The following is a 14,107-nucleotide window of genomic DNA, read 5'->3' on the forward strand; positions in this document are numbered from 1 at the left end:
TTTTCTTAACTAACCAGTACAGCACACAGTAACCAAAAGTAATCAATTAAAATACCTATCACCACACTCAGTCCACTGACTTCCAGCTTGTTTTCACATAGCACTCTATCTTATAATACATTAGGGAGTCTCCTGCTGTTGTGTATAACAGTTTCCCCAGAGATAAAACCTTCCACCTGGGAGTGAAACTCAACAAGACACAGAATGTTAGAAATGAGGTTAAAAAAAAAAAAACCACAGGATGTTCTGATGGGGAGGTGAAGCATCCACCCCGCAGGGAAACTCCTTAAGCTTTGAAGTGTGTGGGGACATGTAAAGTGAAGCCTTTGAGTCTGGCTTTAAGTGAATTGTTTCAGCAAAGCCTTTGCTATGTTTTAGTTAATCAGTAGAGGCTGGGCAATTGTTTTGAGACTGTCTGAACCTTTTAAGAAATGTTGTGTCTCTGGAGGACCTGCACTTGGCGCTATGTGGAAGCTTGCAGCTGCACAAACCTTGATCCTTAGACACTCCTGGCAAACCTGGCTTGCCATAATCAAGAGGGACGGATATTTGTGTGGGTTGTGTCTCTTCTCAAGGGCAGCAAGAGCAAGATAACTTTGGTGGATGGGGAACCTTTCTTAGCTCCAAATAACCTTGTATATGCTTGGAAGAAAGTAGCTTAGGGAGCTAGCTGGTTATCAGTCTGAACTGATGAACCCCTCTGCTCCTTCAGAAAATGAAGGCTTAGTGTCTTGGTGAGCTCCTCTCTCTGCTGTGACACCTACAGCCAACATGAAAAATAGAAGTGAACAACTCAAAAAGCTTCAGGAAGTCCCTGAAACTGACGAGATTCACTAAGATACTCCTTCCTCAGGCATATATAAGAAGAAAAGACTGCTGAGAGACACTCTTAGACAAGCCCAGCTGCCAGAAAGAGACAGAGACAAAGTGAGCTGCCTGCAAGAAACTCAGACCCCCTCAGCTGCCTGAAAGAGACACATTTAACCTGTTGAGATGGCTGTAGTGTGCTCCAGATTTCCAACTTTTATCTGCTGTCATGCATGCTGGGATAGACTTTAATAATGAGTCTTTTTTTTTTTCCTCCTGTAAGTAATCCCTCACCCATATTAATGCAAGCAACCCCAATAATTATCATTGGTTCACCAAGTTGGACTTTGGTGATGTCATCAGTTTCATATCTGGGGTAAGTAGACATTTGTTCATATTTCCCTGAGAATAGTGTCACAAAACTTACATTGTGTGAAAATTCTAAGAAATATAAACAAAAATTCCTTCAGCCACTTTCCCTATTCTTAAATTTTAACTGTTTTTTATTGCCCTTTCTAAACTCAGAATTTTCCTTTACACTAGGTGGAAACCTATACTATGAACATGTGTGTGGACTGTTTCAAAGTTCCCTTTATCCATATAGACCTGATGTCAATCTTCATGTACATTTCTCCTCTAGAGCAATGGCTCTCAACCTTCCTAGCGCTGCAACCCCTTAATACAGTTCCTTGTGTTGTGGTGATACCAACCATAAAATTATTTCTCACTAGGTTATACCTGTAATCTTGCTACTGTTATAAATTATAATATAAGTATCTGACATATAGGATATTTAATATGGAACCCTTGTGAAAGAGGTTATGACCCTCAGGTTGAGAACCTCTATTCCAGAGGCTGACCTCTACAGTTTTCTGGCCAGAGCCCAGGGTCAACCACGCTACATGGCCAATGAACTAACTATACTTTCCCAGCACTAAAATCTTATTAGTCCAGAGCATTAAGTTGCAGCTGATTCCAAAAATTACTTTTAAATCTCACTTCCACAATTTCTGGATGTGAGTCTAGCTTTTAATAGCTAAGCCACCTCTCTAGTCTTCTTCTATAATATTTGGTGCTCATAAATTCTAAGACATTTTCATCCCATCCATTCTCTTTCTTGAGTTATACAATAGTTGACTCTGTTAATCATAAGATAATCAAGGAAAAAAATTCTGTGACATGACACCCCAATCTGAAGCTTTAGGGACTGAAGGACCCCACAGCTTTTCACCATAGCATCTTTCTTCATGGGTATCCACCCTCTTTTGAGCTCCTCTAATCTCCCACCTGCATCCCACCCACATCCTCCATTAGACCCCGTATTACATTTCCTTCCTACTTCACAGATGATCTGGCCTGTGGAGAGTCCTTTGGTGGTTTAGAACATTTGTGCCTGAGTGTGCTACTAAATCTAATTTGGGAGTTCAGTATTAAGAAACACGTGCTTATCAATGCAAGCTCCATAAGCAATATCAGTTTGTCAAAAATATAGAATTATAGCATCCCCTTGTAGTCATTTTTACTTATTTTTGAAACTATTCATAATTTGAGTAGGAAGTAGTTTCTTATAAGATTCCTTAAGATATTCCCCCTGTGTGTGTGTCTCTGTGTCTGTCTGTCTGTTTGTCTGTCTGTCTGTCTGTCTGTCTCTCTCTCTCTCTCTCTCTCTCTGTGTGTGTGTGTGTGTGTGTGTGTGTGTGTGTGTGTGTGGTGCCTGCTCCTGTGTACACCCGTGTGCAATGTGGTGGTTATTTCCAGTTCATAGAAGCCAGTAGTCAAAGTCAGATGTTCTCCTCAGTAGCTCCTCACCTTATTTTTGAGACAGCATTTCTCACTAGACATGGAACTCACCAACTAGGCTAAACTGGCTGACCAATGAACTTCAATGATCCACTTCTCTCTGCACCTGCCACCCAGTATTGCACTGCCACACCTAGGCTTTATGTGGGTGCTCATGTCCTCATGTTCAGTTCCCTACTGAGCTGTCTCCCTGGCCCCAGATCTCTTAAATCTCTAATGTCCTTATCTTGTTTGAAATCTACCTTTTCAGTGATAGCCTTTGGCTCTACAATTACCCACTGTAGGACTTGTTTTCTTTTTTTTTTTTTTCAATTTGTTCACTTTACATTGTGATTGTGGCCCCTCTCCCTCATCACCTCCCTGTCCCAACCTCCCTCCCTCATACCCTCTTCCCTCCCTTAGTCCTCAGAAAGGGGAAGCCCTTCTCCCTTAACATCTGACCTCAGCCTATCAAGTCTCATCTGGACTGCCTGTGTCCTCTTCCTCGGTGGCCTGGCAAGGCAGCCCCGCCAGGAGCTAATGACTAACATGTGGGGACCAGAGTCCATGTCAGAAGTAGACTCTACTCCCCATATTATGGGACCCACAAGGAGACTGATGCCACACCCGAAGCAGTTAAGAGAAGGAACAGAAAGGGACCTACCATAGAGGTCCTCTGAAAGATTCCACCCAGCAGGAAATCCAAGCAGATGCTGAGACACAGAGCCAAACTTTGGGGTGGAGAACAGGGAGTCTTATGGAGGAGGAGTTGGGGAACAGAAGGGCCTGGAGTGGTCAGGAGCTCCACAAGGAGACCAAGGGAACCAAAAGTTCTAGGCAGGGGGTGGGGGTAGTGGTGCTGCAGGAACCGATGCACCAACCAAGGACCATGTATAGTGAGGACCTAGACCCTCTGCTCAGAGGCAGTAGACAGGTAGCACAAGCTCATTTTCCTTCTTGTACTGAACATGTGAAGAAAGACTTCTGTGCTTTCCAGAATTTGAAAAAAAAAAAAAAGAAAGAAAAAGCACCCACCCAAATTGTTACAAAGAAGTCTTCTTAAACATGGCAATCATTTTTTTTTTCTGCAAGAGTTCTCTGATCATCCTTCCTAAACTGACCCTCTTTGTTGTTCTGTATGTCTGTGTCAAAACTGTCACCTCTAAGCCTCCTGACTTAGTTCGCACATGGCATCATGAAGCTAGGGCCCCTGGTTGCTCACTGCCAAGCTTTCAAGTAGATGTGTGATTCTTCCACCTTTTCTGTTTTGTTCTGTTTTGTTCAAAGATGTTCTTGGCTCTCTGGACTCCACGTTTCTGTAGGAATTTTAAGATTGCACAGAAGAAGTCAGCAGAAAGTTTGGTGGCCATTCTTCTAGATATGGACATTGGATAGGACTGGATCATCATTTTAATAATAGTAAATCTTCCTGGCAATAAACATGGATAAGCTTTTTATTTATTTGGATCCTCTTTAATTTCTTTTAGCAATGTCTTATACATTTTACTTGATGGATTTTTTTTTAATTACTTTGGGGCTTGCGAAGGAGTTGTTCTTTTCAAGGATAGTGTGTGAGTGTGTGTATGTGTGTGTGTGTGTGTGCATGTGTGTGTGTGTGTGCACATGCATTTGTGTTCCATACACTAGTAAACAGATGCAGAGCCTTACACATGCTAGACAAACTACCACTGACCTATATCCCCAGCCCTATAGTTCACAGCATGAACCTCTTATGCTTTGTTTTTCAATTTATTCTGAAGTGTTTGCTCTTTTGGCATGATTATATTGCATTTTATTATACAATATTCCTTCAATATCTACTTCACAGTGCTTCTCTTGCTCAAGTGTATAAATTTCTGCCTTTCCCGTTGATCTTACATTCTATGATGATCTTGTAGATGCCACCACATGCTTTACAATTTTACCACCACCCTTCACAAAACTGGGTCACAGCCAGCATTGCTCCAGCATTCTTGTAGATGATGCCAGAAATAGGAGAGAGGAATTCTGACATGTGTAGAAATCGAGAAAAAAACTTTATAAGCAGACAGGTTGTACGGTAGAAATAGTTAGCTACGGCCACGTATCATGTATTCTCCAGTGGCCTTTCTCTCCTCGCCCTTGGCGTATTATCCCTAGCATAACTATAAGTAACAGTTTTTACTGATTTGTGCATCACACGTCATATCTGTCTGCTTTAACTGTATCAGCCTGCAAATACCTATCATTCAAATAGTCCTAAGATTCCTAAGTGCTTAATAATCCCCTATACAAGTCACTTGTCTTTCTTTCTTGTTTCTGTTTGTTTGGTTGGTTGGTTTTCAAGGCAGGGTTTCTCTAAGAAGCTCTGGCTATCCTGGACTCACTTTGTACATCAAACTGGCCTCAAACTCAGAGATCTACCTGCCTCTGCCTCCCAAGTTCTGGGATTGAAGATGTGCACAACCACGCCCCACTGTAATTCATTTTTCAAAAGCAAAACTACAAGGTTAGGAATACGGCTTAATGGGTAAAGGGCTGCGGCACAGACACGAAGCCCTGAGTGTAGCTCTCCAATGGGCGAAAAAGAAGGCAGGATAACACATGCCTGTAATCTCAAGATGGCCAGGCTCCCTGGCAAGCCAGTCTAGCCAGTGATGTCTGGTTTCAACAATTAACATTGCTTCCAAAACTAAGGTAAAGAGAAATAGAGGAAGACACTGGATATAGACCTCGGGCCTGCATAGGCATGTGCAGAGATGTGCATACCTACACATGTACACACATATAAAAGTTAAAACTGCTACTTTTTATCATAAGGGAAAAAACACTATTTTTTTCTTTTAACTCTCTTTGAAAGGTCAGCTATAAATGGTGCCAAACTGAGGTGAAAAGGGAAGGAATTATGAAATATTTACATAGTTCTAACCTGCATTTAAAAAATAATAATGTGTCTGTGTGTAGAAATCGAGAAAAAACTTGATCAGCAGATAGGTTATGTACACGTGTACAGATGCCCTCAGAGGCCAGAAGGGGGCGTCAGATCCCCTGGAGCTGGAGTCACAGGCCCACCCTGCACCACACTCACTCAGCATCTCTTTAGCCCTTCATTTCCACTAGCTTCGGATTAAATGGACTTTTGCATACCGCGGCAGTTGACCCAACTGTGGGGCATGGCATAACAGGAAGGTTGGCAATTAATGAAAGGTTAAAAAGGGAATCCAGGGTGAGAATTAAATAACCTTCCCTTCTCTTGGGTTTTATTCCAGGAATCTAGTTAGTCTATCGATTTAAAACCCCACAGTAGGGGACTGTATACTATAGTGACATCAAACCCTGGCAGTACTGTACTGAGTTCCACAGCTCTTTCAGGAAGCTTTGCGCTGGAGCACACTGGGAAGGGTGGTGTGTCCCTACTGGGAATAACAAACAAACCCCTTGGCTAGATCCACTTCCACGTTGTGTGTTGACTTGATCCCCTTGGAAAAGGGAAACGTGCCACATTACAATTTCAAAAGTAGCCAGAGATTGGAAATTAATGCGTCAAAGAGCACGTTGTTTGGGCCTTTTGTCTAAAGGGCAAACGCAGATAAATGGGAATTTGGAACTGCTGTGCCATATATAGGGATTTGTTTCCTGCACAAAACTCCAAAGAAAACAGTGCATTCAGATGGTAATGAAGAGAAGGCCTGGGTGTAGATAATAGTGTGTTAAACTTGGATGGGCTAATTGTGCGTTTTCATGTGAATCAGCCTCCTGCTAAGACTCATTAGAAATGCACATTAAAGATATAGACAAGTGTGCCGCCTTTTAATCAAGTGTCTTATTCCTCACAACTATTAGTATTGTGAGCATTCTGGTAAGTGCAATTTTTGGCTGAAACCTAATTGTGCAGCCTGAAAATCTGATTCTATTTCAAAGCTGTAGGAATATCTCCACATGCAGGTGAAGGGGAGGAAACTGAGGACTGGGGGAGTGGAGTAGACTAGGAATTGGTCATTTTCTTTCTTTTCCCTTAACTAAATAAGCTGAATTCTTTCTTGGAATGCAAGCAAATCCCCCCACAAAATATCGGTCTACAGATGGTGCCAAGGGAATGACGGCAGCAACCACAGCAGCGATGCTTAGGAGCCTTGCAGGAGAATGAGGGAAAGTGTGGGGAGCCCAGTGCTCCAGCCAATGCCGCAAATGGAGTGAATTCATACACAGAGTAATTGGCATCTAGATCAGCAAAGAAATACTCATATAACTTTGATCAAAGATATAGCAGGGTAGCCACACATAATTAAGATGATTAAGGAATTAAAATTGAATTAGAAGAGCTGGTCCTGTGGCTCAGAGCACTTGCTGCTTTTGCAGAGGACCTTAGTGCAGTCCCCAACACCCATATCAAGGTCGCTCACACTACCCATAACTTCTGGCCTCTTCTGGCCTCTAGGAGTACCCACATTCACACACATATATCCATACAAAAACAAAATCCATCTTCAGACAACATAAAGTAAATCTATGTGGCTAAGCCTTTGAATTCTAAGCTTCCTTGCAAAAGAATAATCTCTTTCTTTTTCTTACTTTATACTATATACATTTCCAAGAGGCAGCTACTTAATATAAGACTGCCATAAATGAGCTATTTTAATACCTACATCTAAATACTTAAATCACATACATGATTGTACACGTGATGACTGTAGGATATTGGCACGGTTACTACATATATTCTCACCCAAGTCTCATTCCCAGGATCATGTCCAGAGTAGATGATGGACCATGAGGAAGATGCTCCTGGTGAAGTGATAGACTTTGTGGCTGAAGCACTGAAGGGATTTCAAGGAAAGAAATCAAGGCAGGCTTCCTTCACGAGGAACCTAGAGTAAGAGATAAGGATTGTCTCTGCCAACTGGAGCAAGGTTCATGAACAGAGCAGAGAGGCTGAAGCACTAGGGTCTTAAAAGGTTGGACCGCCATGTCCATCTAGTTAATATGGCCTTTAGAGTGGCTCTGCCCTCCCAAGACTCCCAAGTGTCACCCTAGACTTTATACTCTGTTAGCAGCTAATGAGGGAGTCGGCTAAATACAGGGTACTATATGAGAAAATGAGAAATAAGACAATTGAACCAACCCAGAAGGTTCCAGCTCAAAAGAAAAGGCCAGCAAACCCAACCATGTAAATGCAGTTAGCTACTGCCCACCATATTGGAGAACGCAGATTCCAGGTGTTTGAACCCAATTAAATCCCATAGTCCCATATGAGTTGTAGTTCTATAGATTTTAGTTTAGACTGTCTTAAAGAATGTATTATTCTTCAATGAGATGTACTAAGAAGAAGCTTAGCCCTTTTTCTCAGTCTGTGGATCTATCTTCATTTTATAACACTCAGAGCTATAAAATTGGGCTAGAGAGATGGCTCAGCAATTTAGAGCACGTACTGTTCTTCCAGAGGACCCAATTTCAGTTCCCAGCATCTACTTAGGACAGCTCACAACCAAGGGATCTGATGCCCTCTTCTGGCCTCTGTTGGTAACTGCACTCATGTACACACACACACACACACACACACACACACACACACACACACACACACACACACACACACATAAATTTTTAAAAAATTAAAAACTATAAAACTGAAAGTGACATCCCATTTCCCACATCCAGGTCCAAATTCCAGCTTCTTTTTCATGTCACCTTCCATGTTATTTTGGAACCAAAATCATATTTACTTTTTAATGGGACATCTGAACAACAAGAATAGTTGAATAGTAGGCAGTCATGGTTCTCAGGGAACCCTTTTCCCATGAAGTTTGTTCACACTTAGTTCTGCTCTGTAAAGACAAGGCAAGGCTGTAACCTTTGGTTGCTGCATCATTACCATTTAGAGCAGTGGGTCTCAACTTTCTTGATGCTGCGGCCCTTTAACACAGTTCCTTAAGTTGTGGTGACTTCCAACTATAAAATTACTTTCATTGCTACTTCATATCTGTAATGTTGCTATTGTTATGAATCATAATGTAAATATCTATGTTTTATGATGGCCTTAGTTGACCTCCATGGAGAGGTCTTTCAACGCTCAAAGGGTCGCGACCCACAGATTGGGAACCACGGATTTAGAGTATGGAGTGAAGACTCACATCACATACTAAGAGATGAGAGCTATGAATAATCTCAATGGTTTGTAGACTTAGAAATTCTGTTTTTGTTTTGATTTGGCTCTTGGTTTGTTTGTTTGTTGTTTATAAGGTTTTATTGAATAGTCATGACTAGTCTGAGATTCATTATGTAAAAAAGGCTAACCTCATACTCACAGCCATCCTCCTGCCTCAGCCTCTTTACGCTGAAATTAAAGGTGTGCACCATCCTGCCTGGCCTAGAGTTCTCTTATGTAAAGTAGAAAACAGAGTGGAGCATGCTGAAAACAGTCTGGTCAATAAAACAGAATTCTAATTCAAGAAACACAACTAATTATGCTTTATCATCAAAATTGTTTCCAAACTTCTCCGAAGTCAAGATATAAGTTTCCGTTTTAAAACCAAGAAACCACAGAAGCTCCCTAATGAGATTTTTTTTTTATCTTGTTAACAAAATTTTAGTGGAAGCACTCACATAAGAGCCAAACAGATTAGAGAATGACTAACCTTCCTGCCATTATAATCTTCAACAGCAGATTCATAGCAACTATTTCAACTTTTTAACAAATCACAACTTTCTCCTCTTGGCTTCTACTCACTTATTTATGTTTAATTTGACTTCCAGCTGTAGTGTTCCTCTTCCTCAAATGAGGAAAATTCACACAAGCATGCCCAAAGAGAATCTTTTCTACAGTGAACAAAAGGATGTAGGCAGAGTACATAAAATGTAGCAATTATGCACGCCAGACCTACCAGGAGGGAAAATCCTGTTTTTGTTTGGCTTTATTACAACTTTTATAAAAACATTATTTAGTAAGAAATTGGATAGAAGAACAAAGCAGTGGGTTTTAATAACTGCTGTACCTGGAGTACAGGATTATAATTTGTAAGAAATACCAGCATCGCTGAAATTAAGACCCGGTGGTGATGGGTGTGTGTGTGTGTGTGTGTGTGTGTGTGTGTGTGTGTGTGTAATGTAGCCTTAGCTCATCAAATTAAATAGCTGCTAGTCTGCTACTAATAATAAGAGAAGCCCTAATTTTGCCATATAGAAATGCAAGCATCAGCAAAACCTGGCTAGAAAAGAATTTGTGTCTGTTGTTTCGTTTAAGAGACTTGCATAGCCTTTATCGTTCAGGGAATCTACATGAATTTGTGCTTATTTGCTTAATGTCTGACTCCTCATTAGGAAGCCAATGGTTCATCAAAATAGCCATAGCAATGGACATCCAGTAGGTACCCAGTGTTTACCTTAAGTGAAGGAATGAGTGACAGAACAAATGAATGAAGGGCATGTAATCATTACCTTCTGTCACCTTTTTCCTTCCATCATTGCCTCTGATAAGATCTAATAAGCTTTCATTCACTTTCCTTAAGCTACCAATGAGCTCTTTCCTACAGCACAGTTGTATAAGTGTCACAGCATGAATGCTGGAGTAGAGGCTGGGGTCTGAAACATCAAGACTGAAGAAGCCACATGGCAGAAGACCAGAAAATCATCTCCTCCCAGACTTCATCTAAGAAACAGAGAAGGTGCAAGAAAAGCCAAGCTATGCAGTCATGAAAACAGCTGGTGCCAGGTTAAGGCCCTACAAAGAGCTACCCAGCTCATAGCCCAGTGCTTGAGAGGCTCGTCCTCAGCGCACTAGCCTGCTCCCATTTTGGGGAGTAGTTTTCCTTTCTGTAATTTTTGCACACTTATTTTATAGTTGGTGGTGGGGCACATGATACTATGGCTTGTGCAGGTGGAAATCTAAGGACAACCTGTAAGAGCCTTGATTTTTATCTTCAGTAGCAAATTCAAAATAATCACTCATACTTAAGAAACACACTTCTAAACCTGTTAAAAGAAAAAGTGGGGAAGAGCCTAGGACTCATTGGCACAGGAGACAATTTCCTGAACAGAACACCAATAGTTCAAGCTCTAAGATCAGCAATTAATAAATGGGACCTCATGAAACTGAAAAGCTTCTGTCACACTGTCAACAGAACAAAGCGACAGCCTACAGATTGGGAAAAGCTCTTCACCCACTCTACATCCAACAAAGGCCTAATATCTAAAATATATAAAGAACTCAAGAAATTAAACACCACCAAACCAAATAATAATCCAATAAAAAATGAGATACAGAGCTAAATAGAGAATTCTCAACAGGAATATCAAATGGCTGAGAAACAAAAAAAATATATTCAACATCCCTAGGTCAACAGGGAAATGCAAATCAAAACAACTCTGAGATTCCATCTTACACCCATCAGAATGGCTAAGATCAAAAACTCAAGTGACACCACATGCTGGTGAGGATGTGGAGCAAGGGGAACACTCCTCCATTGCTGGTGGGAGTGCAAACTAGTACAGCCATTTTGGAAATCAACGTGGCGCTTTCTCAGAAAATTGGGAATAGTGCTACCTCAAGACCTGAAAGATGCTCCACCATACAACAAGGACATTTGCTCAGCTATGTTCCTAACAGCGGTATTTGTAATAGCCAGAATCTGGAAACAACCTAGATGTCCCTCAACCAAAGAATGGATAAAGAAACTGTGGTAAATTTACACTATGGAATACTACTCAGCTATTAAAAACAAGGAAATCTTGAAATTTGCAGGCAAATGGATGGAACTAGAAATGATCATCCTGAGTGAGGTAACCCAGACCCAGAAAAACATGCATGGTATATACTCACTTATAAGTGGAGATTAGCCCAACAGAGATGTCCTCTGAGAGACTCTAGCCAGTGGGAGATTGGGACAGATATGGGCACTCGAAGCTGGAATCTGTGTGGAGTGCTAAGAGTTGTAGGAAAGAGTGGGGTGGGGGGGGTGGTCTGGGAGGGATCAAGGAGACCACCAAGGCCTTTGGATCTGGACACGGCAGGGGCGCGGGGCCTGCACAAACTGATGCACCAACTAAGAACAACGCATGTAGAGAACCTAGAACCCCTTGCTCAGATGTAGCCGATGGACAGCTACCTGGAGGCGGGGGTGGGGGGGGAGATGGAGGGGTGGGAGTGGGGGGGGGGACTGCTGCTGAACCTCTGACATGCACTCTGTTGCCTATGATTTAGTCACTGCCCCTTGGCAAGATGCCCTAGCAGGCACACAGAGAAAGGGGATGCAGGCTATCCTGATGAGACCTAATAGGCTGTCTCCAGACAGTTGGGGTAGGATGGCCGCCCCCCCCCCATCAGAGGTCTAAGGGAGGGGAATAGGCACAAGAGGGAGGGAGGGTGGGAACGGGAAGATAAAAGGGAGGGGATAACAATCAGGATGTAATGTGAATAAATTACAATAATAAAATTATACATTAAAAAATAAAAGAAAAGAAAACACACTTCTTTCCTCTGTTGGCTTAAGTTTGATCTGGCTTGAAGCTGAAGTGACCCTTCTTCCTCAAAGGAGCAAAGTTCACGCAGGTGTGCCCAAGATCCGTCTGTCAGGATCGAAATCGGTGGTCCTCAGCCTCCCTGATGCCGCAACCCTTTACTACAGTTTCTCATGTCATGATGACCCCAACCATAAAATTGTTTCATTGCTACTTCATAATTTTGCTACTGTTATGAACTGTGATATAAATATCTGATATGCAACCCCAAAGGGGTTGTGACCCACACGTTGAGAACCCCTGGTCTAGACAGCTTAGCTCAAATGAGGCAATTACATAGGTGTGGCCTTCCCCCTTATGCGTCCCAGGGACTGACGTAGGTTCTCAGGGTCAGGGAGGAAACCTTCATCCACTTTAATCTCCAAAGCACGCTTCCCTTTCTTGCTAAGCTGCCTATATTTCTATTTCTAACCCATGTGTCCGTGGTGCAATCCTTTGCCCTACGACATAAGATCCTGGAATCCGGTGTCCTCTGAACTCAAAGCCACAGCCCAGCAGTGAGTATGCTTTTCTTCCTCTTCTCTTTAGTTTTTTGTAGACACTGGCCTAAAGTCTAAGTATGCCTTCTCTGACACTCATGGCATTCCCATTGTTTCTTTGACCTCCATGCCGAAATTTAAAGGCAATGCTTTTTCCCCATCTCCACCTTCCTGGCAGCTACTGGAATTTTTAGCATGCCTGTCTTAGTGATTTGTTTGTTTGAATTTTGGTTTGATTTGGGTTTTTTGGAGGTTGTTTTGTTTTGTTTTGTTTTGTTGTGTTTTCCTCAAATTTCAAATGAAATTTTCCTCAGGCTTCCTTTTTGAGTCTGATTTTAAATTACTTTATTAATGAGACTAAGACAAATGGAGATCTCTAATTTCTGGAGAAACATCACTTCAACTCAAACCCTTTCTCCTCTTCCTCATCTCCTTGGGTATAGCCCTCCTTTTATCAGTTGGGGTCCCCAAAAGAGAACGGAGACAACCCTAAGGCAGTCACTGTACCTGGTAAACTTGCTCCTCTCCTGTGCATCTACACTGAGGATAGCTACATACCAACTTTGTGAGGGTTGGGAGAGTAATTACCCCATTTGCTTCACACAATGGTGAATTCTCTTTAGGGCACTCAACCTGGTGTGGTAGGGCACGCCTGTAATGCCAGCACATGGGAAGGAAGAGGCAGGCGGATTGCTGTGAGTTCGAAGCCAGCCCGGTCTACAAAACAAGTCCAGGACAGCCAAGGCTACACAGAGAAACCCTGTCTTGAAAAAACCAAGGAGAGAGGAGAGAGGGGGACAGGGAGAGGGAGAGGAGAAGGAGGGAGAGGGACAGGGACAGGGAGAGGGGACGAGGGAAAGGGAGATGGGGAGGGGAAGGGAGGGAGGGAGGAAACTCAGTGGAGAAGGACCAGCTCACTTCAGTTACCTGGAGCTGACTGCTCCATTCTCCCAGAATGCCTCTCTACAGTCTTGGCTACCATCCAAGTTGGGCTCTCTGCAGCTGCCCCATTAGTACTGCCATTTCTTGGCATATCTTTGTCCATCTCTTTACATAAAATCTTCCCTCAGTACTTGAGGTGAATCACAAATACTCCATGAAGATTTCTATTGCTGAGCCGGGAGAAATTTCATCTCTTCTTTGGGCTTCCTAGATGTGGTTACGCTTGATTACACTTAGCTTGCTGCTGCAGATATTTTTGTATGTCGCTTAACATCTCCTATGAGTCCCTTGAAGGCTGAACTTCTGTCCACAGAAAAGATCAATGTGTTTCTTGCAGCATGGGTGCAAGGTGCAGAAGCCAGACCATGATGTTACTGAGCGAAAGGTCCATGCAATGCTGTACAGCCAGGCAGAGATGCAGGAGGAGGTGCACTTGTCCTCTGATGCAGGTGGGTGTCTTTCTACCACTGCCTGGCTTAAAGGACTCAGATAGCAAGCAGTGCCATGGCACGAAGTTAGGTGGGAGAAAATGCCAGGGGAATGTTACTTGCTTTTTTTTTTGCAGATATGTGTTCTTAATTAAAATATAGGGGCATAAGAGAGATAGC

Source organism: Acomys minous (genome assembly GCF_964271855.1).
Source record: "Acomys minous genome assembly, chromosome: 14".
NCBI classification, from domain to species: Eukaryota; Metazoa; Chordata; class Mammalia; order Rodentia; family Muridae; genus Acomys; species Acomys minous.